Source organism: Epinephelus fuscoguttatus, linkage group LG12 (assembly GCF_011397635.1).
Source record: "Epinephelus fuscoguttatus linkage group LG12, E.fuscoguttatus.final_Chr_v1".
Classification (NCBI taxonomy): Eukaryota; Metazoa; Chordata; class Actinopteri; order Perciformes; family Serranidae; genus Epinephelus; species Epinephelus fuscoguttatus.
The window spans coordinates 40,274,382-40,300,517 of NC_064763.1; the positions used below are offsets into that span (position 1 = coordinate 40,274,382).

General features: G+C 42.3%; 1 protein-coding gene across 3 annotated transcripts in view; it reads left to right on the top strand.

The window, feature by feature from the left end:
• The first annotated feature begins 13,203 nt into the window (after positions 1 to 13,203).
• The window catches only part of LOC125897902 (proline-rich protein 7), a 41,800-nt gene continuing 28,867 nt past the window's right edge, over positions 13,204 to 26,136 (top strand). For all 3 annotated transcript variants that reach the window (XM_049591374.1, XM_049591376.1, XM_049591375.1), the window contains exon 1: positions 13,204 to 13,556. The gene's annotated coding sequence lies outside the window, so the exon portion shown is untranslated. The remainder of the gene's footprint in view (positions 13,557 to 26,136) is intronic.

Genomic DNA, 26,136 nt, shown 5'->3' on the forward strand with positions numbered 1-26,136 from the left:
ACAGATGGACACAGCACATCCTGTTTTTTATTTATGCTTTGAGAGCACTTTTATTGCACCTGCTGAAATTATTGATGCTCTCCCTCCTCTTCGTCTCTGCATTCACTAGTGCCAGTGCAGACAAGGTGTTAGTGTATCCTGCTCACTCCAGGTTGTGCTCCACAGAGAGCTTCCTCTCCAGTAAGAGTGCTCTGTAACCCTCTCTGGCCAGTCCTCCAGTAGCTGTTGGTGGTCCTGCCCTCCCAGCATCTGTGATGGAAAAAAGAGAATCAGCTTGAAAAGCAGCATCGGGTTGTAGGTTTGCAGTGTTGATCGAAAAATGTGGGGTATGTGGAATATAGATCTGATGAATAAATGGTTATGTATTGATGGAAATGGGAAATACAGAGCTGTCAGTATGGAACATTAACACCATTATTCACATTTGCACACTCACACACATTCAGTGGTTATTGCAATGACCCCGCTGAACGACTTGAAACACTTGAACCACAACAGTAATTTAATAACACCGTAGAAAGGCGTTTAATTTCCATGTATTAAACTGCTCCCTGCACAAAGACAGCAGAGTTCATGGCTCTCTTTATGTAATACCTTTTGTTAGTCTCTCGCTCCCACAGAGAGCTGTTGTCATAGCGATGCGATCGTCCCCGGCTCATTGCTGTATTGTTTTATTGCCGTCATGTTGCAGGAGGATGCCAGTTTGAACCGTACGACGTCTCCTTCTCATCACTGTTGGGTGACTAACTTCTAAGCTTCCTGCAGAGCTGGAGATCACAAAACAAAACACAGAACATCTCCACTCCTTCGCTAAGTCATTCTCCAGAACAAACAAGCAAATGTTTAAGACACCGGGCACACACACAGACACACAGACTGAAAAATGTTGCGCAGTTTCCTTTGTGTGTAACAAGATCACATATTACAGCTCTGTGCCTTCATAGCAGCCGTAATGAGTTTTTTATTTGGCCACTCAGTGGTATGGAGTGGTTTGGGAAATAAAGCTAGGGTTATGCAGACACGTGCATTTTGTGCAGCTATCATTTTAAAGTGAAGACCCTGAGTTGCATTTTGAATGCATAACCAAATAGAAATAGGTATTGGTGCATGCTTAATGGCTCATTGGAATTGGAAAATAATTTAATAATAAGACTGTTGGCACGTATTGCTGCTCCAGTGTGTTGATGCACGCTTTTAAAATCTCTGCAGTTTGACATCAAACTTTTGTTTCATAAATCTCCAAAAACCTTGTGCAATGTCTTTTTTCCTAAGTTGTCTTTCCCAACACTGTGAAAATGGAAAGCACAAATCCCACATTAACATATTGTACAATGGTCAATAAACTAGTGCTGGAAATCCAACCTCAATATTGTTTCGAACACTGACTATCAAAAACTGCTGAGCACTGAATGCTTGCATCAGCATTTGAATTAAAATCGTCATCCCAATTAAACACCCTGTCCTTTTTACCAGCCTGGTGTGGCTATACATTTTGACAAATAAAGGCCTGTCTCATTGAGACGCCTGGTCTGGCTGCCAAGCAGTACTTTTTTTTTATAGATGTTCTTCAGATGTATAAAACCAGGTTGTTGGCTACCGAAAATTATGTGTCCATTCCTTGATTGCCCTGCAAGTTATTCATATTTCTGTAGTTTGTAAGGGTCCACTTATCAAATTAATCAAAAGGGCTTTTTTAATTAGAAATAATCAAAGTTTTGAGTATTGTTTTAACAGTGTAAAGTGGTGTCAGTATGCTGGGTGCCATTATCCTTGAATGTTGTAATTCACTTTCTCTCTGTTGGAGCTAGATCAAATGAATGATTCATAACTAATGTTATCCGAAGCCAAATTTTTCAACACGTAATACTCATACTGGTTTATAGAAACAGTTTGATTGTATTTCCTGATCTTTGCTGATTAAAAGTTTTGTATGAAAGGATATAAAGTCCCAAATATTTGCCTGTTGATTTCAGTGATTTAAGCAAATAATAGCCCGGCTGTTAATTGAGGTTTTTACGTATATTTAATTGAATCAAAGTTCCTGAGCCACTGCTTATGTTTAGACATACACACATTTAACACTTGAGAACTGTGGTTTTGTTTTGTTTAAATGTGCAATACGTAATTTTCTGCCGCTAGGGGTCTCAAACCAAAACAATAACAGAAGACGGAGTTGGATGACGTCACGAAGTAGCGTGGGATCATGGGAGTTGTAGTCATATAACAGATACTTTTCTTACTTAGCTTTACAGTTAGTGATGGCTTCTCCCTCTCTGCTGCTCTCTCTTGCTCAGTGCGTCTTGTGTTTAGCTATTCCTCTGCCTCTTTTATAAATGCAGTTCATTTACCGGCATCAGCTCAGCATTATAGAAACCTATCGTTAGATGTTGTGGTTAGCCAGCCTCCACTCCACATCGCTCCGCAGCGGAGGCCGCTGGCCGGAGCGCTGGTGTCCCGGCGGGCAGCAGTGCTTGCAATACACTGGTGGAAATGATTAATATTTCGATAACATCAGCCAGATGTTTGCTTACCTGTCTAGTAGAACACACGCGAGGTCGGTGTCGAATTGTAGTCCTAGATTTTCACGAAGCTCTCTCCATCTCGGAAAGGCCGAGATGGAGAGAGCTCTTCTTATCCCAAATTCTTCTGGGATCGCTTGGTTGACCCATACGTTTCCGTTTTACCGGCTTGTTTACCGGGACAGCTTCGGTGTCAGAAGATGCAGCAACCGTCAATGCATTATCATGATCCATGACGAGTTAGCTTAGCCTAGCAACAGTAACGTTCATTCTCTGACGTCTCATCCGGTCTGCTTCTTCTTCTTCTCCTTCATTTAATGGCTATGGTAACTGGAGTTACGCCGCCATTGACATGCGACCTAATGACACGGTCCGTAACTTTTATTAATATTTCATATTTATCTGGGTTTGAAAAATTGTTGGAAACATTTCTGATAATCAAAGTACACAACTAAACAAAATATATAATATTGGTTTAGTCGTTTTTAGACATTTGTATGTGGAAAAACTACATATTATACCTTTAATTAAAAAAGGGTTTGCATTTATTTCTCACTGTGCCTGATTAAAAAATCTATCACAATTAGTGGTAAGACTTTGTTGTATTATATTGGCACTAACACCAGCCCTCGAGTTAAATAGTGGTACTGTTAGTTTTGTGCAAGAGCCATTTCTTGACCAGTTATCAAGATTATTGTTTGGTGTAGCCTAACACAGTGTGATGACAGCCTCTGGGGAAATCAAAGCTAGCTATTTCCCTTATAGCCATTCTTTATGCAAGCTAAGCTAAGCTAACTGTCTCCTGGTTCGAGCATACGTGATGTACAGAAAGAGTGGTATCAGTCTTCTCAATTTAAATTGCACTTATGTGTATTTTCTAAACCTGCACTAACTGTAAACTTCTTTTATTTTAGTAGGGGAAATGTCAGGGTCCCAAAGTCCAGGAAAAAGCAGGGGATTAGTCGGCTGTGTGACACATGGGACCAAACTGGTGGCAATAGTGGGACAAGAGGCCAAGACGGTTTGTGTGTGTGTGTGTGTGTGTGTGTGTGTGTGTGTGTGTGTGTGTGTGTGTGTGTAAGATGAACAGACTGATCTTTATGACGGAGGAACTTATGAAGACAATAGACTCAGTGTTCATCTCAAAAGACTCTGGAAACGACCGGCTGGAGGACAGACACTGATCAAACACTGTGCGTGTGTGCGTGTGTGTGTGTGTGTGTGTGTCACATGATGCTTCGTCATCATCATCATCATCATCATCATCATCATCACTGCAGGTTTCATCACATCTCCTGCTCTGATTGAAGGAGAGTGAAGTCAGTGCTGATTGGCTGATTGTGTGACCTGCACAACAGGGTGCTTTTGATGTCGGTGTCTCACGATGAACAGTAATCAGCTTCTTTTGTTTCGTGCTCCTTTTTTTATGTGAAGCACAAAACGTGGTTGGTGTAAATGACATAGCAACAGGCTTGAGTTGCATTTTATATTAATAATTGACAGCTCAACAGAAGCCACATGGATATGAGGAGTTAGAGCTCTTGTAGTGTTCACGTCATGGCTCCCTGCTCATACTTATCCAATAAAAATAATAATAATGATTAAAATAAAAGCCACTGTAGACCAGAGCTTTTTAATTACACATTTAATTGGGCCAGATTTTAAAACCAGGAAATGTAGATGGACCAGACATTTTCAGCAGCCAATTCATAACCTTTTCTTTTTTAGCTTTTGGTTAAGACAAACTTCAAACAAATAGAAATGAATGTAGCAAAAAATAACAATGTTTATCATTTCATTTTTTAAATAACTACATTTTTGGTGATTAAATATCTGACTGCACCATTAAATATCTGACTGCACCACATTACAAGCAGTAACAATAAAAAAGAGCTATCAATGCACAGAACCATAACAAGTGACACTCCATCTCCCTCTACCTACTTTGCATATTTTGTCATACTGGTGCATCAGATTTATGTATGCTGGGCCACTTGGACGTTGCTCCTGGGTCGGATGTGGCCTGTGCGGCCGCCAGTTGCCTCGGCCTGCTGTACACTGTAGACACACAGCTTCAAAGTGTTTCAGAAGCTCACTGCTCACCTTGATTTGAATTCAGTCTAATGGAGAAGAGACGCTGTTTGGCAGTCAAATCAGCTGCAGGTCGAATGAGCTCACGTTCTGAACTCTGACGGTGGAAGGAAACGACGATCCACTCTCTCCGTCTCATGTAACACCTGAGTGATGCTGAGTCACGTTACCTTTAATCACAGCAGGGACAATTTCTTCTCTGATCCAAATGGTGTGGATTATATCCTGGGATCAGCTGTTTTATACTGTATGTGACTCTTCATTTCTGGAAAGAAGGACACCTGTCTGACATGTATGTTAAGTTTCATTTAAAGGGCTTTTAACATCTCAAATGTGTAGGTGTGTGGTGTCATTGCTGTGATGAGGATATCAACTCACCAGTTTGTTACTTGATGTTACTGATTGAAAGCTGCATCTGTTCTTCACTGTTATACTGACTACTTTTAATTACTGTCTTGTACTTGTGCTCCTTTAAAGGGGTTCTGCTGCGCCTGTTTAAAGCACCATCACACTTGACTTACAAGAGGCAGACAAAAAAAGAAAAAACAAGGTAAAATCAACGCTGCAGAGACATATCCTGATTTTTAATCTTTAGTATGAGTCTACCTCCAAAAACATTGGATACATTTCCCGTGATTCAGCTTTTTGTTGGCTCACCATCAGGATTATTATTAATCCAGAGCGTTTAAGTAAATCTGACATTGAGATTATTTTGTCACATATCCTGTTCAATGTCAAGAATGAAGCTGGAGACTAAATATTGTTTTCACCAGGCCAGTGTCCTAACAATTATATCCATATTGGAAAATAATGTGTTTCACTTGTTCAGTGTAAATGCAGGAAGTAAGAGTGTCCCTTATAAAGACAGGAGGAAAAGTAAGGGATTGTAAATCAGAGTGACCAGAGAAAGAAATTTTCATTTTGGGGATCCCGTTGATTAGCACTGTGGCCTCACAGCAAGAGGGTTCCTGGTTCAATCCCTTCTGTGCAGAGTTATATATAGTCATAGCCCTTTATACTGTGATTTAAGAAACCATCTGTTTGAAAACATTCAGTGGAAAAATCTTGATTTATTTTGCTTGTCCGAAGGTGAGATGTTGCGTTGGCTTTTTGATGAGGAGACCTTTGCCTTGGCACTTAAGACAGAGAACACTGTACCCAACGTAATAAGATGTTTCTGTCATGGAATTTGGCTGTTCTGAAATATGTGCTTTTCCTTTGATCTGATATCAGAATCAGCTTTATTCACCAAGTACGTGTGTACATACAAGGAATTTGACTCTGATAGACTTGCTCTCAATGTACCAGAATATGGGCTGGGCACCACTTGGTGCACAACACTTAAATAAATAAAATCAATCAATCAAAAGCATCAACATTCAAAACAACACTTATCAGTATTAAAGGATAACTTTGGTATTTTTCAACCTGGGCCCTATTTCCCCATGTGTATGTGTGCGTATGATTCATAGGTACAACTTGTTTTAAAATTGGTTCAGTATTGAGGGAGGCGGATGCAGCCGGGAGCCACGAAGCCACGAGCTAAAATGGTAACAGGGGCAAATGCATCCCGTATAAGTTTGCGCATTAAAAGTGCTTTTTTTCGCCACTGACCGGTTCAGATCGCCAGTGCTATCTCTGTAAATAGCATAGTATATGTTTCCCTTACCTCTGGGCTGTGACGTCATCTCCCGAGAGCTTTGCTCCACTGTGTCTGTAGCTCTCTCTACTCGTGGGACAGCTGTTTTCTTGAGGAAGAGGTGTTTCGGGATTGGATGTCTTCTCTTCTTCGGCTGGCAGTAGTCATCTTGGGAGAAGTGAGCACTGCAGACCCGATGGTCTGCAAGGCGCAGTGTCTGAACAGGAGTGTTAGCATCCATTTGTAGCACAACTAGCCACAACTTCAGCATCTCGCCGTCCGACAAAGGCAGCCTATGAAAGCTGTACGGGGTGTTGCGCCACATCCTGTTCTTGCAATTCGGATAAGCACAAACACGAACCATTGTTTTCAATCGATGCAGTAAAACTCTCAGCTGTACTCCGGGACAACCAGCGCCACTCTGAGCGGCGCTCAGCATGGCTCCTCTGTTTTCTTCCGGCAACAAGCAAAGCTCTCGCGAGATGACGTCACAGCCCAGAGCAAGTGAAGGTCAGGGAAACGCTTAGTATGCTATTTACAGAGATAGCACTGGCGATCTGAACCGGTCAGCGGCGAGAAAAAGCACTTTTCATGCACAAACTTATACGGGACGCATTTGCCCCCGTTACCGTTTTAGCTCATTTCGCGGCTCCCGGCTGCATCTGCCTCCCTCAATACTGAACCAGTTTTAAAATGAGTTGTACCTATGAATCATACGCACACATACACATGGGGAAATAGGGCCCAGGTTGAAAAATACCAAAGTTATCCTTTAAGGTAGCAATCCGGCCACTGCTAGCGTACACTGATTCTTAAAACAGAGGTGGATTGAGAGTTTTTTAGTTTAGATTTGAGATGTTTTTACTGCTTTGGCTTCACCTATTAAGAGACACAGATCAAGTGCAATGATTGATGCGTTGTGATTAGACTGCTCCGGTGCATCAAATCAAGCGCTCCCTAAACTGTTTGTGCCAACTCAGCTCCTCAGGTCCACAATCCATGTCCACATTTTCCTACATGCATCCGCTTCTCTTTACAGGACTCAGAGCCCTGCTGCGTCTCACTCCCTACATCTACTCAGGGATTATTTTACACCTCTGACTCCAGGTGAATTGTAATAGACTAACTGTGATAATAGCCAGGTGATAGAGCCGAGGAGCAGCAGGACTCAGGGCCCCGAGGACTGTAAACAGGTAGAGCATTAAGCCCCTGATCTGCCAGAGACACATGGAGGTTTTCTTTTTTCTATTCATCAAGTGAGCTGACTGGCTAGAAGCCTTAAAAAACACACAAACTCTGAGTGTCTCAGGCATTAATCCATTTTCCTGAAGTGCTCCTCAGTCCTGCTGCGTTTAATTTCTTTCACCAGGAACAATCAGGTTCTGATCAGATGGCAAGAAGGAAACCCAGCAGGACTCTGTGTGACCAAGTGTTTAATATGTGCTGCTGAGAAATTAAAAATCTAGCCATGCCTTGTCCTGAGGGCAGCGTCAGAGGAGAGGTCATGTTGTCACTTAATTTCATCTCTGTATGGTGGCCATTTTAGGACACCTCAGATTCAATTCTTCAGACTCAGTTCGACAACACAAGATGCAAACTGTTTGCAGCCTTAGCCTTGATCCAGTTTTGCTGTAATTAAGCTGAATACTAATATTTGCATGTGAATATTAACAAGTTCAAAGTTTAGCATGCAAGCTTGTTAGCAATTACAATGTTTACAGGTAGCAGTAATCTCAGATACGACAAAGACTTACAGGAAGATGGTATTATGTGGGTGCTACATGAATTACCTGGGCTGCGTTCAGCCCCGTCAAATGTAGCAAAACATTTATTCAAACAGAAATGGTGTTAAGTTGAGAACCCTCTTGTGTTACGCAGGTGCATTGCCTTTTAATACAGAAAAGTTTAATTCAATTTAATTTAAAGGGGCTCTCGGCATGGGAAACATACCTTTACATCGCCAAAGCAAGTGTAAAGATCTACTGGACATTTATTTATATACACATCGCTGCTGACTGGGTAACTCTGACACACCCACCAAATGAGAAAACGTACCTCAAAGCCTGTTGCACACAATTTCAAAGAACATGTCGTTCAGCCTGGAAACTGTAGCAAAATGGTGCATGTCTTGGGATTGAACATGCCGCTGACTTTTCATCTTGCACCACCGGCAGGATTGTATTTTTGTGACAAACCACTACTGGATGGGTTGCCATGAAGTTTGGTCAAAATTTAAATCTGTCTAATACTTTGGTTTATGACATTCCCATCAGCCTCAGATATCAGATCCACTCCCCGCTTATCCACAGCTCCACCCTCCAGTCTGAATATTCAGATTCAGATTCAGATTCAGAATACTTTATTAATCCCCGGGGGGAAATTGTTTTTGTTCCAATGCTCCGTGCAAAGAAATACAGCATGAATGGAAACAAGAGATAAAGATGAAGATATAAATAAAATACTAAAATAGACAATGAAATAAATAAAATAAAATATTAAGGTAGACATTAAAATAAAATAAAATAATTTCCACCGCAGGAACTTCGGGGTAATTTTATGGGGCCGGGGCCGTTGCTGCGTGTCTCCACCACAGGAACCACCCCTGAAGGACAGAGTTGCCTCGGAGTAGGTACTCAGAACAGCCCTGAGACACAGTACCACTAAAACCACACTTGCCTCTACTGAAATACAACCTAACGCTGCCGCTTGTCTCGAGAGCCTGGTCTCACTCTAAAGTCGGCGAAATCCGGTGCTTGGGCAGTGACTTACAGCGTCAGCAACCAAGGAAAAACGCATCCTTTAACTTAGGCATGACACACAGCCAGTTGCCATTATAGTTTAACGGCGCCCAGCGAGGTCAGAGGTAAATGCGGTGGGAAAGGTATGGTGGCAAAAGTCCAAGTGGGGCGTGAGTGGTGGTGGATGGGTCCAACAAAAACCGACTGTCACCCGAGAAAGCAGTGATTGCGTCCCGTCAGATTCTAAAGCCAAGCCCTGTTCTTTTTTCCTTTTTTTCGTGTGTTTGTTGCCTAAACCTAACCTCATCTTTTTGTTGCCTTAACCTAACCACATGTTTTTGTTGCCTAAATTAACCACGTGTTTTTGTTGCCTGAACCTAGCCACGTTTGTTTGTGGCCTAAACCTAGCCACGTTTGTTTGTGGCCTAAACCTAGCCACGTGCTTTTGTTGCCTGAACCTAACCACGTGCTTTTTTGCCTAAATTAAACCTTGTGTTTTTGTTGCCTAAATTAAACCTTGTGTTATTGTTGCCTAAACCTAACCTCATGTTTTTGTTGCCTAAACCTAATCAGGTGTTTTTGTTGCCTAAACCTAACCACATGTTTTTGTTGCCTGAACCTAACCACGTGCTTTTGTTGCCTAAACCTAACCTTGTGTTTTTGTTGCCTAAACCTAATCATGTGCTTTTGTTGCCTGAACCTAGCCATGTGTTTTTGTTGCCTAACCCTAACCACATGTTTTGTTGCCTAAACCTAACCACATGCTTTTGTTGCCTAAACCTAACCTTGTGTTGTTGTTGCCTAAACCTGACCATGTGCTTTTGTTGACTAAACCTAACCTCATGCTTTTGTTGCCGAAACCTAACCTTGTCTTTTTGTTGCCTAAACCTAACCATGTGCTTTTGTTGCCTAAACCTAACCATGTGCTTTTGTTGCCTAAACCTAACCTTGTCTTTTTGTTGCCTAAACCTAGCCATGTGTTTTTGTTGCCTAACCCTAACCACATGTTTTGTTGCCTAAACCTAACCACGTGCTTTTGTTGCCTAAACCTAACCACTTATTTTGTTGTCTAAACCTAACCATGTGCTTCTGTTGCCTAAACCTAACCTCATATTTTTCTTGTCTAAACCTAACAAGGTGTTTTTGTTGCCTTAACCTAACCACATGTTTTTGTTGCCTAAATTAACCACGTGTTTTTGTTGCCTGAACCTAGCCACGTTTGTTTGTGGCCTAAACCTAGCCACGTGTTTTTGTTGCCTAAACCTAGCCACGTGCTTTTGTTGCCTGAACCTAACCACGTGCTTTTGTTGCCTAAATTAAACCTTGTGTTTTTGTTGCCTAAATTAAACCTTGTGTTATTGTTGCCTAAACCTAACCTCATGTTTTTGTTGCCTAAACCTAATCAGGTGTTTTTGTTGCCTAAACCTAACCACATGTTTTTGTTGCCTGAACCTAACCACGTGCTTTTGTTGCCTAAACCTAACCTTGTGTTTTTGTTGCCTAAACCTAATCATGTGCTTTTGTTGCCTGAACCTAGCCATGTGTTTTTGTTGCCTAACCCTAACCACATGTTTTGTTGCCTAAACCTAACCACATGCTTTTGTTGCCTAAACCTAACCTTGTGTTGTTGTTGCCTAAACCTGACCATGTGCTTTTGTTGACTAAACCTAACCTCATGCTTTTGTTGCCGAAACCTAACCTTGTCTTTTTGTTGCCTAAACCTAACCATGTGCTTTTGTTGCCTAAACCTAACCATGTGCTTTTGTTGCCTAAACCTAACCTTGTCTTTTTGTTGCCTAAACCTAGCCATGTGTTTTTGTTGCCTAACCCTAACCACATGTTTTGTTGCCTAAACCTAACCACGTGCTTTTGTTGCCTAAACCTAACCACTTATTTTGTTGTCTAAACCTAACCATGTGCTTCTGTTGCCTAAACCTAACCTCATATTTTTCTTGTCTAAACCTAACAAGGTGTTTTCGTTGTCTAAACCTAACCACATACTTCTGTTGCCTAAAACTAACCACATATTTTTGTTGCCTAAACCTAACAACGTGTTTTCATTGCTTAAACCTAACCTCGTGTTTTTGTTGCCTAAACCTAACCTCATCTTTTTGTTGCCTTAACCTAACCACATGTTTTTGTTGCCTAAATTAACCACGTGTTTTTGTTGCCGAAAGCTAGCCACGTATTTTTGTGGCCTAAACCTAGCCACGTGTTTTTGTTGCCGAAACCTAGCCACGTGCTTTTTTGCCTAAACCTAACCACGTGTTTTTGTTGCCTGAACCTAACCACGTGCTTTTGTTGCTTAAATTAAACCTTGTGTTTTTGTTGCCTAAATCTAATCAGGTGCTTTTGTTGCCTAAACCTAACCTTGTCTTTTTGTTGCCTAAACCTAACCATGTGCTTTTGTTGCCTAAACCTAGCCATGTGTTTTTGTTGCCTAACCCTAACCACATGTTTTGTTGCCTAAACCTAACCACGTGCTTTTGTTGCCTAAACCTAACCTCATGTTTTTGTTGCCAAAATCTAATCAGGTGCTTTTGTTGCCGAAACCTAACCTTGTGTTTTTGTTGCCTAAATCTAATCAGGTGCTTTTGTTGCCTAAACATAACCTTGTGTTTTTGTTGCCTAACCCTAACCACATGTTTTGTTGCCGAAACCTAACCGCGTGCTTTTGTTGCCAAAACATAGCCATGTGGTTTTGTTGCCTAAACCTAGGCATGTCTTGTTGATGCCCCAAACCTAACCACATGCTTTTGTTGCCTAAACCTAACCTCATGCTTTTGTTGCCTAAACCTAACCACGTGCTTTTGTTGCCTAAACCTAACCACATGCTTTTGTTGCCAAAACCTAACCTCGTGTTTTTGATGCCCCAAACCTAACCACGTGCTTTTGTTGCCTAAACCTAACCACATGCTTTTGTTGCCAAAACCTAACCTCGTGTTTTTGATGCCCCAAACCTAACCACGTGCTTTTGTTGCCTAAACCTAGCCACATGTTTTTGTTGCCCCAAACCTAACCTCGTGTTTTTGATGCCCCAAACCTAACCACGTGCTTTTGTTGCCTAAACCTAACCACATGCTTTTGTTGCCAAAACCTAACCTCGTGTTTTTGATGCCCCAAACCTAACCACGTGCTTTTGTTGCCTAAACCTAGCCACATGTTTTTGTTGCCCCAAACCTAACCTCGTGTTTTTGATGCCCCAAACCTAACCACGTGCTTTTGTTGCCTAAACCTAGCCACATGTTTTTGTTGCCCCAAACCTAACCTCGTGTTTTTGATGCCCCAAACCTAACCACGTGCTTTTGTTGCCTAAACCTAACCACATGCTTTTGTTGCCAAAACCTAACCTCGTGTTTTTGATGCCCCAAACCTAACCACGTGCTTTTGTTGCCTAAACCTAGCCACGTGTTTTTGTTGCCCCAAACCTAACCTCGTGTTTTTGATGCCCCAAAGCTAACCACTTATTTTGTTGCCTAAACCTAGCCACATGTTTTTGTTGCCCCAAACCTAGCCACGTGCTTTTGTTGCCCCAAACCTAACCTCGTGTTTTTGATGCCCCAAAGCTAACCACTTATTTTGTTGCCTAAACCTAGCCACGTGTTTTTGTTGCCTAAACCTAGCTAAGTGTATGTTGAAAGAAAACAATGCATGTGCAGTAACAGACAGAACTTGACAAGGTGTCCCAGAACATCAACCCAGGGTACTCTGCAGGTCGTATGAGGACGTGGAAAGTCCATGACCAAACGTCAATATGTGACGAGGTTGGAGTGGGAATGTGTTGGTCTGGCTGTACAGACTGTTAGTTGGTGTCTGGTGGTTGAGCATCGTGATAAACCTGCCTGACCATCTGACCAATGAGACAAGACAACCAAAACCACCATTTTCCCCCAACAACTCCAAAAATGATGTCTAAATAAATACTTTGAGGACTTATGTCTTTTTGTCACCCACAGTTTCAGCACTGGAACAGATCTGAGAGCACACATGAATAGACCTGTGTAATGTAAATACTTTGCATACACACGTATGTATCACCCCACTATTTCACACCTACAACTCTCCCTCCTCGCGCCCTCCACACAGCGTCTGCCTTCCTTTTGCCAAGTCGTGCGTCCCTGGAAAACCCCTGCCGGCAGGTCGATTTGTATTCTCATCATCCAGACAGGCAGACAGGCTGAATGTCACGAAACGCTCCTTCTGCTGCGATGAGAGAGAGAGGGAGGGACTGAATGAAGGAGAGGAGAGAGAGGAAGGGAGGGAGGAGCCAGGCTGTCAAGGTGAACCGATAAACCTCTCTTTTATTTCCCTTGACGTCCAAAACACGACGCGCAGCTCCCGGCAGGGAGGAGATAGAGAGTGGAGGAGCTCACATCCATTACCGTGTGATAATCGGACCGGAGCCGGTGAACAGTACAGACACACACCGACAGGGAGCAGACACAGCAAAGTGTTTCTTTTTAAAGCATCCTTTGTTTTGTTATTTTTCTAAATTTCTGGACATAAAACTTAGATGGCACGGAGCGAGCTGAGTGCGTCATGTCGTCGGAGAAGCCAGGAAAATTAAAGGTGAGTTTTTCCACCATGACATGATTCAAACAGGGACCTGTGGTGTTTGTGTGTGGAAACAGCTGTGAGTTTACAGCGACGTTATTGTTTACAGTAGTCTGTGTCATCACCTGCGCTGTCACTTTATCTCCTGATCTCCATGGAGAGAGGATGTCTTACTCTGCAGAATTTCATTTACTGGCCCTTTGTTGCTGTTTTGCTAAAAAAAAAAATAAAAAATAAAATAAATCTCTATTCTCAGGATGAAAAACCCTCCTGCTGTTTCACTCATGGAGGAAATTACAGAAGGGACATTTATAAAAACAAAAAACAGCAGTGCGTCTGTTGCGTAATGTAGAAATCATCGGTATGTTTTGGATGACTTGGCACAGACATGACTGAGTTTAATTCAGAGGACAGAGCTGCTAAAACACAGCGAAGGCGCCAAATGTCAAACTCAGAGGTTTCTCTTTTTTTTGGCAGCCATGAGCAGTGTAATTCTCTCTAGCAACACATTCAGATAAGCAACAAATACAGGGGACAGGCTGGGGCCCCTAACACCCAAGGGTCCCTGAAGAAGTAACACTGTAGGCTCCATAACTTACAGCTGAAGTGGATAGAAATATATATTAATGAACTTAATTTAATATGAGCCTATATGGATTTTTATAAATTGATTAAAGCTGGAATTTGATTTAAAAAAAACGAATAATTTATCAAAAAATTAAAAGTAAAATTAAGTATTCAGTGTTAACCTACGGACTTACTGAGCTTTGACTCATTTTCATTCATCTTTTATATACATTTTGATATTTATTTCTTTTATTTAAAAATAAAAAATGTCATTAGTTACTCCATATTTCCTGTTTTTTTCATCTGAGACATTTTGCAGATATGACTCAATGTGTAACCTCGCCATTGCCTTGCTTAAGGACACTTTTCAGCCTCCACTGTCTTTTGTTGTGTTGTCCTTGATGGACACCTTTGTCCTGCTGCCAGAGTGAAAAGCTACAGATACCATAGAAATGATGAGGTGGTGCTTCAGGTCTTGAACATGTGTTATCCATGGTAGCATACCCAACCCATTCTCACTGCCAGGTTGTTAGATACTGATGCTTTGTCACGCCCCTTAGTGTTTGAGAGCAATTCATGGGGCATCCTTTAAGGTATCTTTGTGATGCACAGGTTAGGTTTCGAAAAAAGATGTTGTTGGGTTAAAATAAGAATGTTTATTCAGCCCGTTTACATTCCAAAGTTGTCGAATACCGCTGCTTTATATCAGTGACAGACACCTGACGCCAAAAGCAACCTTTGGCGGAGGGATGATACAAGGCCGGATGGTGTATAGTATCTAACGCAAACGGGCGGAATCTTTCGTGGTGTTATGACACGCCACCAGACAGTTGAATCGCACCTGTCACAGCGGTATGATACGCTGCTGGGAACGACGTAACATAAGAAGCTGGAAAGTCCCTGTAGGGCTGGAGTGAGTGGTTGGTGGTGGATGGGTCCAACAAACCCCGGACTTTTACCCTGGACCCCAGTGTTTGCTCCAGGTATTAATGCACAGCCAAACCTTGATTTTTCTAAACCTAACCATGTTCATTTTTGACGTCCTGGTGTTGGTAGTGGCATCCTGGAATACCAACAGCAGACGGGTAGGATGGTTAGACGCAAAGATACCTAGTGCATAATATGTTGACGTGAATGCCCACTGACAAAGCAGCGATATGCGACGACTTGGGATGAGAACCTGTTGATTTATTATGTAACGTTATGTGACGTTAATATGTTACGTGAGTGATGTCAGTGCGTAACAACTACCCAACTTGCTTAATGTTATTTTAAAACAAGATTGACTTTTGGTGTCACACGAGACACGAACTGTAGCCTGGACAGTCCCATGAAGATTTTCTTGCTCTTTATACAACGTCAGTGTCAAGTGCTGCCGCAGATGTGTTTACATGGTAGTTTGGTGAAAGCCTGACGCATCTCATAGAGATGTTAAGGGGTGCCTTTGTTGTCAATCACACGCTGATGGGCTTGACAAAGCAGCTGCATTTGGCACCCTAGAAAGTAGAGCGGGCTGGCTTACCATACATCAGTTTTGTTGTTCTTTTATCTCAGACATGTGTTAAGGTGTTACATACCTTTTTTAGGCTTACCATACAGTTTACACAGACATATATTCATGTAAAAAACAAAACAAAGATCAACCTTGGTTCAGACGGAAACATATCAACAACTAATTGATGGATTGCCATTAAATCAGACATTCCTGATCCCCAGAGGATGAATCCCAATAACTTTGGTGATCCTCTGACTTTGCATTGAGCATGATCGAGTCAGAATTTTAAAATTTTGTCCAATATTTTGGTTTATGACCAACTCGTACTCGTACTCGTCGTCCTCCGCTTATCCGGGTCCAGGTCCGGGTCGCGGGACCAGACAGAAGAAGCCCAGACAGTCCTCTCCCCAGCCACTTCCGTCAGCTCTTCCGCGGGAACCCTGAGGCGTTCCCAGGCCAGCCGGGCGACGACATGCCCGAAACACCTCCCAAGGGAGGCGTCCGGAAGGCATCCTTACTAGATGCCCGAACCACCTCAACTGGCTCCTCTCGATGTGGAGGAGCAGCAGTTCTACTCCGAGTCCCTCCCGAATGTCCAAGCTCCTCACCCTATCTCTAAGGCTGAGCCCAGCCACCCTGCGGAGGAAACTCATTTCAGCCACTTGTACTCGTGATCTCGCTCTTTCAGTCACTACCCAGAGCTTGTGACCATAGGTGAGGGTTGGAACATAGATCGACTGGTAAATCGAGAGCTCTACTTTCTGGCTGAGCTCCCTCTTCACCACAACGGACCAGTTAAGCGCCCGCATCACTACTGACGCCGCCCCAATCCGCCTGTCAATCTCCAGCTCCATCCTACCTTCACTCGTGAACAAGATCCCGAGATACTTAAACTCCTCCACCTGAGGACCAAATTCCTGCAAAACTAATCACAGCATCTGCCTCAGTTTTGTGTCTGCAGCAAATTAGCCAACACACTAGACGAAAGCAAACATGGTAAACATGCTGCTAAACACCAGCATGTTAGTAAAAGCATCGTCTAAGTTAGCGAAGTTGGAATTTCAATCAAAGCGAGGCTCTGTCTACGTACAGCCTCACAGAGCCTCGTCTGTCATCTTGTTTTTAAGAAAGTGTGACAGAAAAAGACAAAATGTAAAGTACCAACAGAAAGAGAGAAGCATGGGAGACACAGGCTGGTCAAGCAAATCTACATAACAAGCAACAGGCAGCTGAGTCACATCAATTTGCTGAGACTGTTAATTTCCTGCATCCTTTACAGCTCCACAGTTTTAGGGGACCAGAAGTAACCCGATAACATAAACTTAAAGTCATCATGTTTTATGTTTGGCGTGAAGTGTTTGACTCTCAGACCTCAGCAGGTGATACACCACATGCCTTAGACTGCAGCCTGACTTCCTGCTTGTTTTAGGGGTTGTTTACCTTCAGTGTAATCTGCAGCAGTGAAAAATAAGTTGGATCGTTATGTGACTGACATGGACGGTCAAGTCAGTCTCGTATATTTGCTTGTAAACCTTGTTTTCAACTGTGCTGGAATATCTGAATTCATAAGTAATGTTTCATTGGCTGTTTATGTCCTAGAGCTCACTACGAACCATGATGAGAATCTCAATAACAGTTTATGAGTCACACTGACCTCTTGTGAATTTTGTAAACAAATAAGAAAAACACTGAAGAATCTGCCAGAAGTTGGTAATTTGTTCATAAGCACAAGCTATGTCCTGCTGCCTTGCTCTGAAATTGGACACTGTTTATCTAACTCAAGTGTAAAGACGCAGTTAAACGCTGATGCTGAAAAGTCAGAACTCTAACCATTGTGCCACTTCTGCTCCTTTATTGTGTGAAAGCTTAGTGATCTTTATGGGAAAAAAAAACCTCAGAGTTTTTGAAGAATCCAAGGACACAAGATGGAAAACTAATTTCCTGGGAAAAATAAACTCACTTAAATCGGACACCGACCTCATGTGGATCCAGCGATCATGTAGCTTTACTGCCCTGAGTGAAATGTGACGACAGACATGCTGCTTTCTGAAACCTCAGAGGATATGAAGTGGCCTGCTGAGGCCTTGAGAGTGACCTTGAAGTAAAACACTGAAGCCTGAAACTGGAGAGTCACGAGACTTTGAGGTGCATTTGAGGTGGAAACCTTCATTTATACAGGATATTTGAAGATTTAGCTTTTCAAGTTGTTTTTGTTTTAAATACTTATCACACAAACTGTACAGTAAATAATGTACGAAAAATTAGATCAACAGTTTCTGACGTTTTATGACTTCTCACTTTTCAAAGTTAGTGTAAATGATGATTTTTAGAGCTGCAACAATGAGTCAATCGACAGAAAATGAGTCAACAATAACTCTGCTCAGCCCTGTCAGCAGACATTAATGTTGGTATTGGATGTTTCTGGAAACAACGAATACGTTACATTTGCAAGTTTCATATATATCATATCGATGGTTCTCAAGTGACGTAGCAATGAGCAGACTTTGGGAGGTGGAGGGGATGGTGGATGGTGTGACACCTAGGGAAGACACGTGCCGAGCTGTTGGTCACTGTTCAAGACCAACAAACAACAACGCTGGTTATGATTCAGTGAGTCACTGACATGTTTCCCCCGCTGATTGTGCCATGAAAAGAGGTTGTTTTTTGACTAAGACATTGCTGCTTTTCCTGCCAGGATTGTGTCCCCCAGAGCATTTATTTTAAGCCAAACATGATCTTTTCTTCACCATAACCAAGTGGTTTTTGTGCCTAAACCTAACTGCATGTTAACCACAGCGTTTCAACACATCTGCGTCATGATAACGTGCAAATGTAACATGTCTGTGGTTTGCAGAAATGTACAACGCCAACATTTTTATTGGCAATTGGATTGTTCTGGTAATAGATTCATCATTTAAGTAAAGTATTTTTAAGTAAAAAAAAAAAAAGCCAAATATTTGATGGTTCCAGCCTCTAAAGTGTGAGGATCTTCTGCTTTTCCTTGACTTAATTTATTGTAAACTGAATATCTTTGGATGTAGATAAAATAAGACACTTTATAACTAGGGATGCACCGAAATGAAAATTTGTGGCCGAAGCCGAAGCCAAATAAAATTAAACACTTGGCCGAATACCGAGTGCTGAATACTGAATGCTGTTGTTTAGTTTTTCAATAGTTTTTGCAGATGAACCCTCCAGATTAGTGTTGTCACGGTACCAAAACTGGGACCCACGGTACGATACCAGTGAAAGTATCACAGTTCTGAGTAGTATCAGGATACCACAGCAAAAATGAGGCAGATGTGCCTTTTGTCATTTATAAAAAGATAAATCACTTTTCTATAATACATCAATGATATTTCAATGGAATAAATTACTTATTGACTTATTTATAGAAAAACAGCATCAATAAGTGATTAACATAGGGGGGATCAAAATAAATAAATAAAATAAAAATCAACCAGCCACCCTCCTCCCCTGACAAGTCCCTTCATAAGTAAAGAACAGTCCCTAAAGTGCGGTGAGGTTTGTGGGCCGTTACCTGCCACAAAGAGAGAAATGTGAACGGCTCGTTTCTCCTCTGACACGTCACATACTGTGTGCCGCCACGGCTCGGCTGTTCAGGTACTTTTGGGCAGTCATGACGCCAAGTAGAGGAAATTATTGGAGCCGGACTTCTCCGTCGCCGGTAAGCCTTATCTTGCGCCGCGGAGCACTATGGCCGCCGTATTTGACAGGAATACATTCCTTCTGTGTCTGTGAGCCCCGTTCAACCCAGAACCGGCAGGATTCGCCTTTCATTTCTGCTGCTGGTTGAAATCTGTACTCGCACAGCGTGCTGAATGATTTATTTTGCCCGCACAAAACTATTTTTAGTCGCAAATGTGAGTGAATCACCACACTGCCGACATTTAACTCCGTCTGTCACCTTACGCTGTTTGATTACGTTATCAAAACACGCCGCTATTATTCGGCCTTGCTTTTCACTTATTCCACCAAATACCGAATGTGTGTTTTTTTGCAATATTCGGCTGAATATATTCGGTTACCAAATATTTGGTGCATCCCTATTTATAACGTCACTTTGCGCTCTTTTTCCACAGTTTTGCAGTGTTTTGTAGAGCAATTGGTTGAAAACGATGAATAGTTTCAGCCCTACTCATTTTTGAGAAGGAAACCCCAGCAGCCACAGACTGTAATACTTCTGACACCTTTTCTTGTCGGTGCATTCAAAAGCCTCTGACTTTTAAGAATTTAAATTTGGCCACCGAACATCGACTTTTAAATAGAAAAACAAAGAAAATCACAAGATCCTTTTCAAAATAGCGAGTTCGGTTGTAATTTTGCCGTCAGAGTTTGATTTTATATCGACACCACATGGCAGTGATTAAACTTTTATCACTGTTTTATCACTACATACTGTTAGGTACTTTGAATCTCTGTGACGTGAAATTGTTCTTTACTATTAAATATGAGCTTAAACATTTCATTTCTGAATGAGGTCTGAATAAGTCTATGGATTAAAGCAGCAATGCTGCATTAAATGTTCTATCATGTAATGTCCTTCACTATTACTGCTTTTATATTTTACCTGGTCACACTTTATTGTCCCCCCCAGTTCTAAGAGTTCAGATTCAAACCTGAAACATTCGTCCTTTAAATCAGAGAATATTAGCTTTATGTCATAGTGTGGTCCGTATGAGAGAAAGATGAAAGACAAAAGAGGGATATACATAACGTACGTACTGTACATGTGTGTTGTAGTACATGAGTGGGTGTGAAGGTCTGAGTAAGTATATATCGCTGAAAGCACCCCTGCGATGACTGGATCGGACAGGCAGGAAGCGTGGGGAGTAAACAAAAGCTCTGTACCATATCAGCGCTCACAGATGGAAATATCAGCGGCTGTGAGACCCTGTGAAGGCCCTCCGCTGATGAATCACCTCTGGTGAACAATGTGAAATTACAGCAGACACAGGAGTGTGATTCCCAAAGGTGATATGAAGGTGGAAGATGAAAGAAACAGAACAAGAACACTGTGGCTCCACCTGTACTATAAATGTTACTGTAATACAGTAAGAGTGTCCAATTGTGTCCAAAAAAGGAAAAACACAGCCCTTACACTGTTAGCCATTTGATAAATAAAAGAGAAACACTTTGTTTTAACCTGGATAAAAGTCGGTGTCATTTTTCTTAGAGCACATATTTATTTCAAAAAAGCGGAAAATGTAATGTTTGCAGTTTAACTTGAGTTGTGGCAGCGTGAGATGTTGCAGCCCGATGGGATGAGTCACGACTGTTAAGAGCATTTCAAGGTGGAGGTGATTCCCTCAGGAGCTGTTCAGACAGGAGGGGAAGAAACATTACATTCATAATCTCATCAGGGCTTTGCAAAAAAACACAATTGCTGCTCTTTGCTTGTCATTTTTGCTGTCGCTGACAACTGGAAGAACCTTGACAAGAGAAAAACATAATGACGTTGGCTCCCAGAGGTGATGTGGAGATGATCTCTAAATTGTAAAATAAACAGGCAAGCTTGTTAGCATGACTCCCATACTGAAAATAAGCATGTTTTACATGTTTACATGTACCTCACAAGAGCATCTGGAGGGTCTTCGTCTGACAGCAGCTGATAATCTGCTCCCCAGCACAGATGACAACAAGATTCAGAGTCTTGCACAGACATTCATGTCCCCTCAGGATTAATTGTAACTTGTTAGACTACTCTTTAGTGTTTCATCTAGTGTCATCATCAGGTCAGAATATCAGTTTGCCCAATACTTTGGTTTCTCCTAAACTGTACTGTGTGTGTAGCCCTAAATGTGCTGAATACTGATGTCAGCATTTAGCTAGAAGCTGCACAAGCAGAATGATAGCTGGGTCGGGTACTCTTCACATTTGTACCTGTAATTCAGCACATTTTATTGGTAGTTTGCTTTCTCTGTAATAACACAAAAGTAATTTCTGAACAAGCTGCAGGGATGACATAGCAGACTAAGAAGCAATTCAGCTTCTCTGCTCTTTTCTAATCACACACAGAACTAATCATCTGTCTGTCTGCTTGTGTGTGTGTGTAGTTTGACTCGCTGGGAGGCCAACAGAGCGGCTGCAGAGCTCTGTGGCTGGCTTCCCGGCTTTAGGGCACTTCCGCTTCCTTTCTCAATCGAACCCGGTTGCTCCACGGAGCTCTATCACCACTGTGGAGCTCATGGCTGGCTTCCAGACTTTGGGGCAGCGCTGACGTGATGTAGTCGGTACCCTTAAAAGTACAGTTTGGTACCTAACCCTAAGATAACACATTAAACCAAGATGGTGACCACACAGCTACTAACCGTATTCAACCTGCAAAACATCAGCATGTTAGCATTTGCATTAGCATTTAGCTTGTTGTGTGTCAAATACTGCTGTGTGCATTGTGCAAATAGAATCTTCATTTCCAACAGTGTAACCTAACATCACATGACATGTTAGCATTGTCATTGAGAGCATGTTAGCATTTAGCTCAAAGCACCACTCTACCAAGGCTGAGCAAGAGGCAAGCTGGACTGTAGACTCTCTCATTCAAATGAAAACTTGACTTCATGAAATCTGGTCCAGCCGTCAGCACATCCCTTAAAGAGTATGAACAACGCTTTCTAGTGTTAACCTCCTCACCAGCAGACAGTTCAGTATTATCTGTCAGCAGAAATCTGGGTGTCAGAGCTCACCAGATGGAGGTCTGCAGTCTAATTAATGCCCATCTGTTTGTGGTTCGCTGACATGAAAACCTGCAAGACCTTCTGTTCTCCACCGCTGGTCTTTTACTGAAACTTGAAAGGAACAAAACTCAGGCTTTGTTCAGACTGCCAGCCAAAATCTGGATTGTGGCATATCCAGAATGTATCCAGATTGAGTTTAGAAAGTCTGGACAGCAGAAAACTACACGAATTGGATCCAACCACATTTGGAGGTGGGTTGAAATATAACTCCAATCGGACGCTCAGGTCAGATTTCAAAGTAGTGTCTTTTGTGTGACGTGCAGTGCAACACACAACTCTCTCATTTCTAAATTTGTACACGTCGATTCCTTTCCTCACCTTCTCTCCTTGCATCTCGATCCGTCCAACCTGAGCTGTGAGAGGAGGAGCAAAGGAGGAGACACGAGAGGAGTCAAGGCAACAGGCAAACAAAATGAGACAGATCTGTCGTTTTAAAGTAACGTGAATGAAATATGATGTGTGTCACGGCTCCTTTATACGTCAGAGATGCAAAAAAGACTTCGCTCACAGCTCCTCTCTCCTCGTGATGCATTTTAAGCATTGAGACATCTTTCAAGTTGGTGCGCTGAGACTGATACTGGGGACACAGGCAGGAGGACAGAGGAGACAAGGGGGTAAAAAATAGAGACAGGAGAGGAGCCCTCGCATGTTACTGCCACATCCTTACTGGACACCATGACCACGACATGGCGGGGCACTATGGGGGACAGCATGGAGAGCAGCAGACACTGACTGTGGAGTTCTGCACTGCAACTTGATAGCTCGATTGTTTGCAGGGCGAAAAAGATGGTCCTCCATTCCTCATGCTTCCGCGTTGGAATGCCTCGTCACCAGCTCAGCTACATAGTTACTCACGTCTACGTGGTTACCACAGCAACCCATGCAGATTTTTTGGTGAGGTCTGGACACACAAGTCCGATCTCTTCACTTGCAAATTACAGTGGAGACAGTCCGTCTTATTTGAGAAACAAATGTTTTGCCTGCAGTCTGAACGTAGCCTTATAGTCTGCACCATGGTTGGGAGTGACATGTTTACTTCTTCTTCAGAGTTAAACACAATCATTCTGCACAGTTTTCAGTTTGGGTCCAGCTCGTGTTTTTGCAGCTATCAACTGCTCATCAAGCTGCAGAAATGCTCCTCAGATTGGAGCAAATTGAGGCACAAAAAGCAGCTGCTGTTTGTGTGTGTGTGTGTGTGATGATTCTGCCGGCGGTTTTACCACAAAATTATTCATGTATTCTGTTTTCTGCCATTTAGAGGCCACCGACTGTGTCCTTTTAGCCAGTTAATGCTTTTTAGGAAAACACACACGTTTATCAGGAATATAAACATGGTGGCTTGTTTGGGCAGTGGAAGGGAACAGCATCTGTCTTTGCCAGGAGAAATTATTAACTGTACTCCATTGCTAAAGAAAAAAAATATACAAAAACGTTTATTTCGAGTTAAAGTGGAATTTTCTACCCTGAGCCTCCCAGGCAGATGATTTTCGTCTTATTCTTTCTCCTCCTTCTACGTGTTCCTTTTCTCTGTCTCCTGAATCCAATATTTAATATCCTCCCTTCAGACTCTAGGTCGATATTGGATAATATATTCACATCAATCCCCAACTGTGGGTATTCATATACCATAGGTGGTCCCATCTCCCTGTATTATTCTGTCTGTCTACTTCATGGATTTCATGAAATGTGGATTTGGGCAACTCTGGACACTCGTAGACTAGATTCACATCAGAAAACAACAGCATTAGCCATTTCAGCAAATGCCCAGTAATAACACAATGTTTATGTTCAAGTGATAAAACAAAAAGGAGGAAAAATGTGATGTCACAGAGCCACAAATTCAACAGATGACTTGATGGATGTTAGCTGTGACCGGGGAGATCAGTGTTAGTTTCCGAACAGTCAGCGTTCTTGCAAACATGATACAGATGATTCCCTAACCCTCGACCAGGAGGTTATTTTAACCTAAACTATGATGCATGTCACCATAACCAGGCCGTTTTGTGCCTAAACCCTAACCAAACCTTTGACCATAATGGTGTGAGATATATGTATGCCTCTGCATCGGCATCAGCCATGGCAGGAGGTATTATTGTTTCAGGTTGTCTGTCCATCTGCTCTTCTGTCATCTTCTCGTGAACCAGATAACTCAAGAACACCTTGAGAGAATTTCCTCAAATTTGGTATTTGGACATAAAGTAAGATTTTCTATGCTAAAAATGACCAATTTTCCCCTCAAATGTTGAAGAGGTTTAAATGATGATGATGATGAAGTGATGACACTAAAAGGCCAAAGGTCAACTCCACCATGACATCATTATGTTCCGCAAAAACACTCTTTTTGACTCAGGACAGAGGGAGAGACATTTGGTCGCACACAGAATTGGTAAAAACTAATCTTAGCTGCCCACACTGAAACTGTGCTGTCTGTAAAAGTCAAATCAATAAAGTAGAAGATCCTCACGTCACGGACATGCAATCAATCAGCGCTGAGCAAACACTGCCTCAGTTAAGAAGAGGCCCACCGAAAAAATAGAAATGAAATAAGTGGAAGTGTTTTTTGACCAGGGGCTGAAGCCATTATCTCAAAGCCACCAAACTCCACTGACAAAAACAGTAATTTAATTTATCAGAACACTGAGTCGCATACACTTACACTGATTTTTTTTTTTTTTTTAGGTGGCTAAAATACGATTTGTTGCTGCCCCGTTCACGGCATTACATTGCTTGGCTTCCATAGTTTGGCATACATAAAACAGGGATGTCCTGGGATCGGGTATCGGCGCTGATCACGTTATTTTTACAAAATCGGAATCGGTAATAAAAGATCAGATGAATCAAAACAACAAAAATGGCCAGGTTTTTCATCTATGTTGTTCATTGTTGCCTCCGCTTTCCAATGTATAATACTTCTAAACTGCTGCCGTTAGCATGCTGGCTGTCCATGCCATAGACATCACTCCCCCACCTGCCCAACGTTAACACGCTCATTTCGACACTCCTTTACCACAGGGCCTGCGGTAAATGAGTGTGTTTACGTTGGGCAGACGGGCGGCTAGTAACGGTAGCAAAATGTCAGCAATATGGAACTTTTATACATTGGAAGGCGAAGGCAGTACAACAGCCACTTGTAAAATGTGCAAGTCTCGCATTTTGCAAGGGGGCAAAGACAGAGCTCATTTCAAGACAACTAATTTGATACGCATCTGGAAAGGAAACATCCATCACAGCATGCCGAGTTACAGGCAGCAAGTAAAAAGCCACAGAACGAACCGACATTGGCGGAGGCTTTGAAAAGGAAAGAGAAGTTTCCCCAGGACCACGATAAAGCCAAAAAGATCACAGCCAAGCAGGGGTCGCGTTAACCGGATATTCTCGGTCACTGACCGTTTTTTTACAACAATGACTGGAAAATCTGAAGGCCATCAGTCATTTTGACCGGTTGCAACTACCACCCCTGCCCACTTGGCGGCGGAGTGCACAGTCAGTGGTGTAAGTGGCTGCTGTTTTCACACTGCAGAGAAAAAGTCATTCATCTGCTTCATGTAGCGTTGTTGACATAACGCCCTGCAGCGCTTCAGTTCGGCATCTGGTCTATTTTTCACGGGAGCCGCGAGCGCTTCTGTCAAGCTGGATAGAGCGGATCGTACCAAACAGGAAGTCGGACACAGAAAAGACGAGAGAATCCGGCCAATTTTCAAAATAAAATAACAACAGCACGCACTGAGGAACATGAGGAGAAAATACCGTGTTTATAATTTAAAATAACACAACA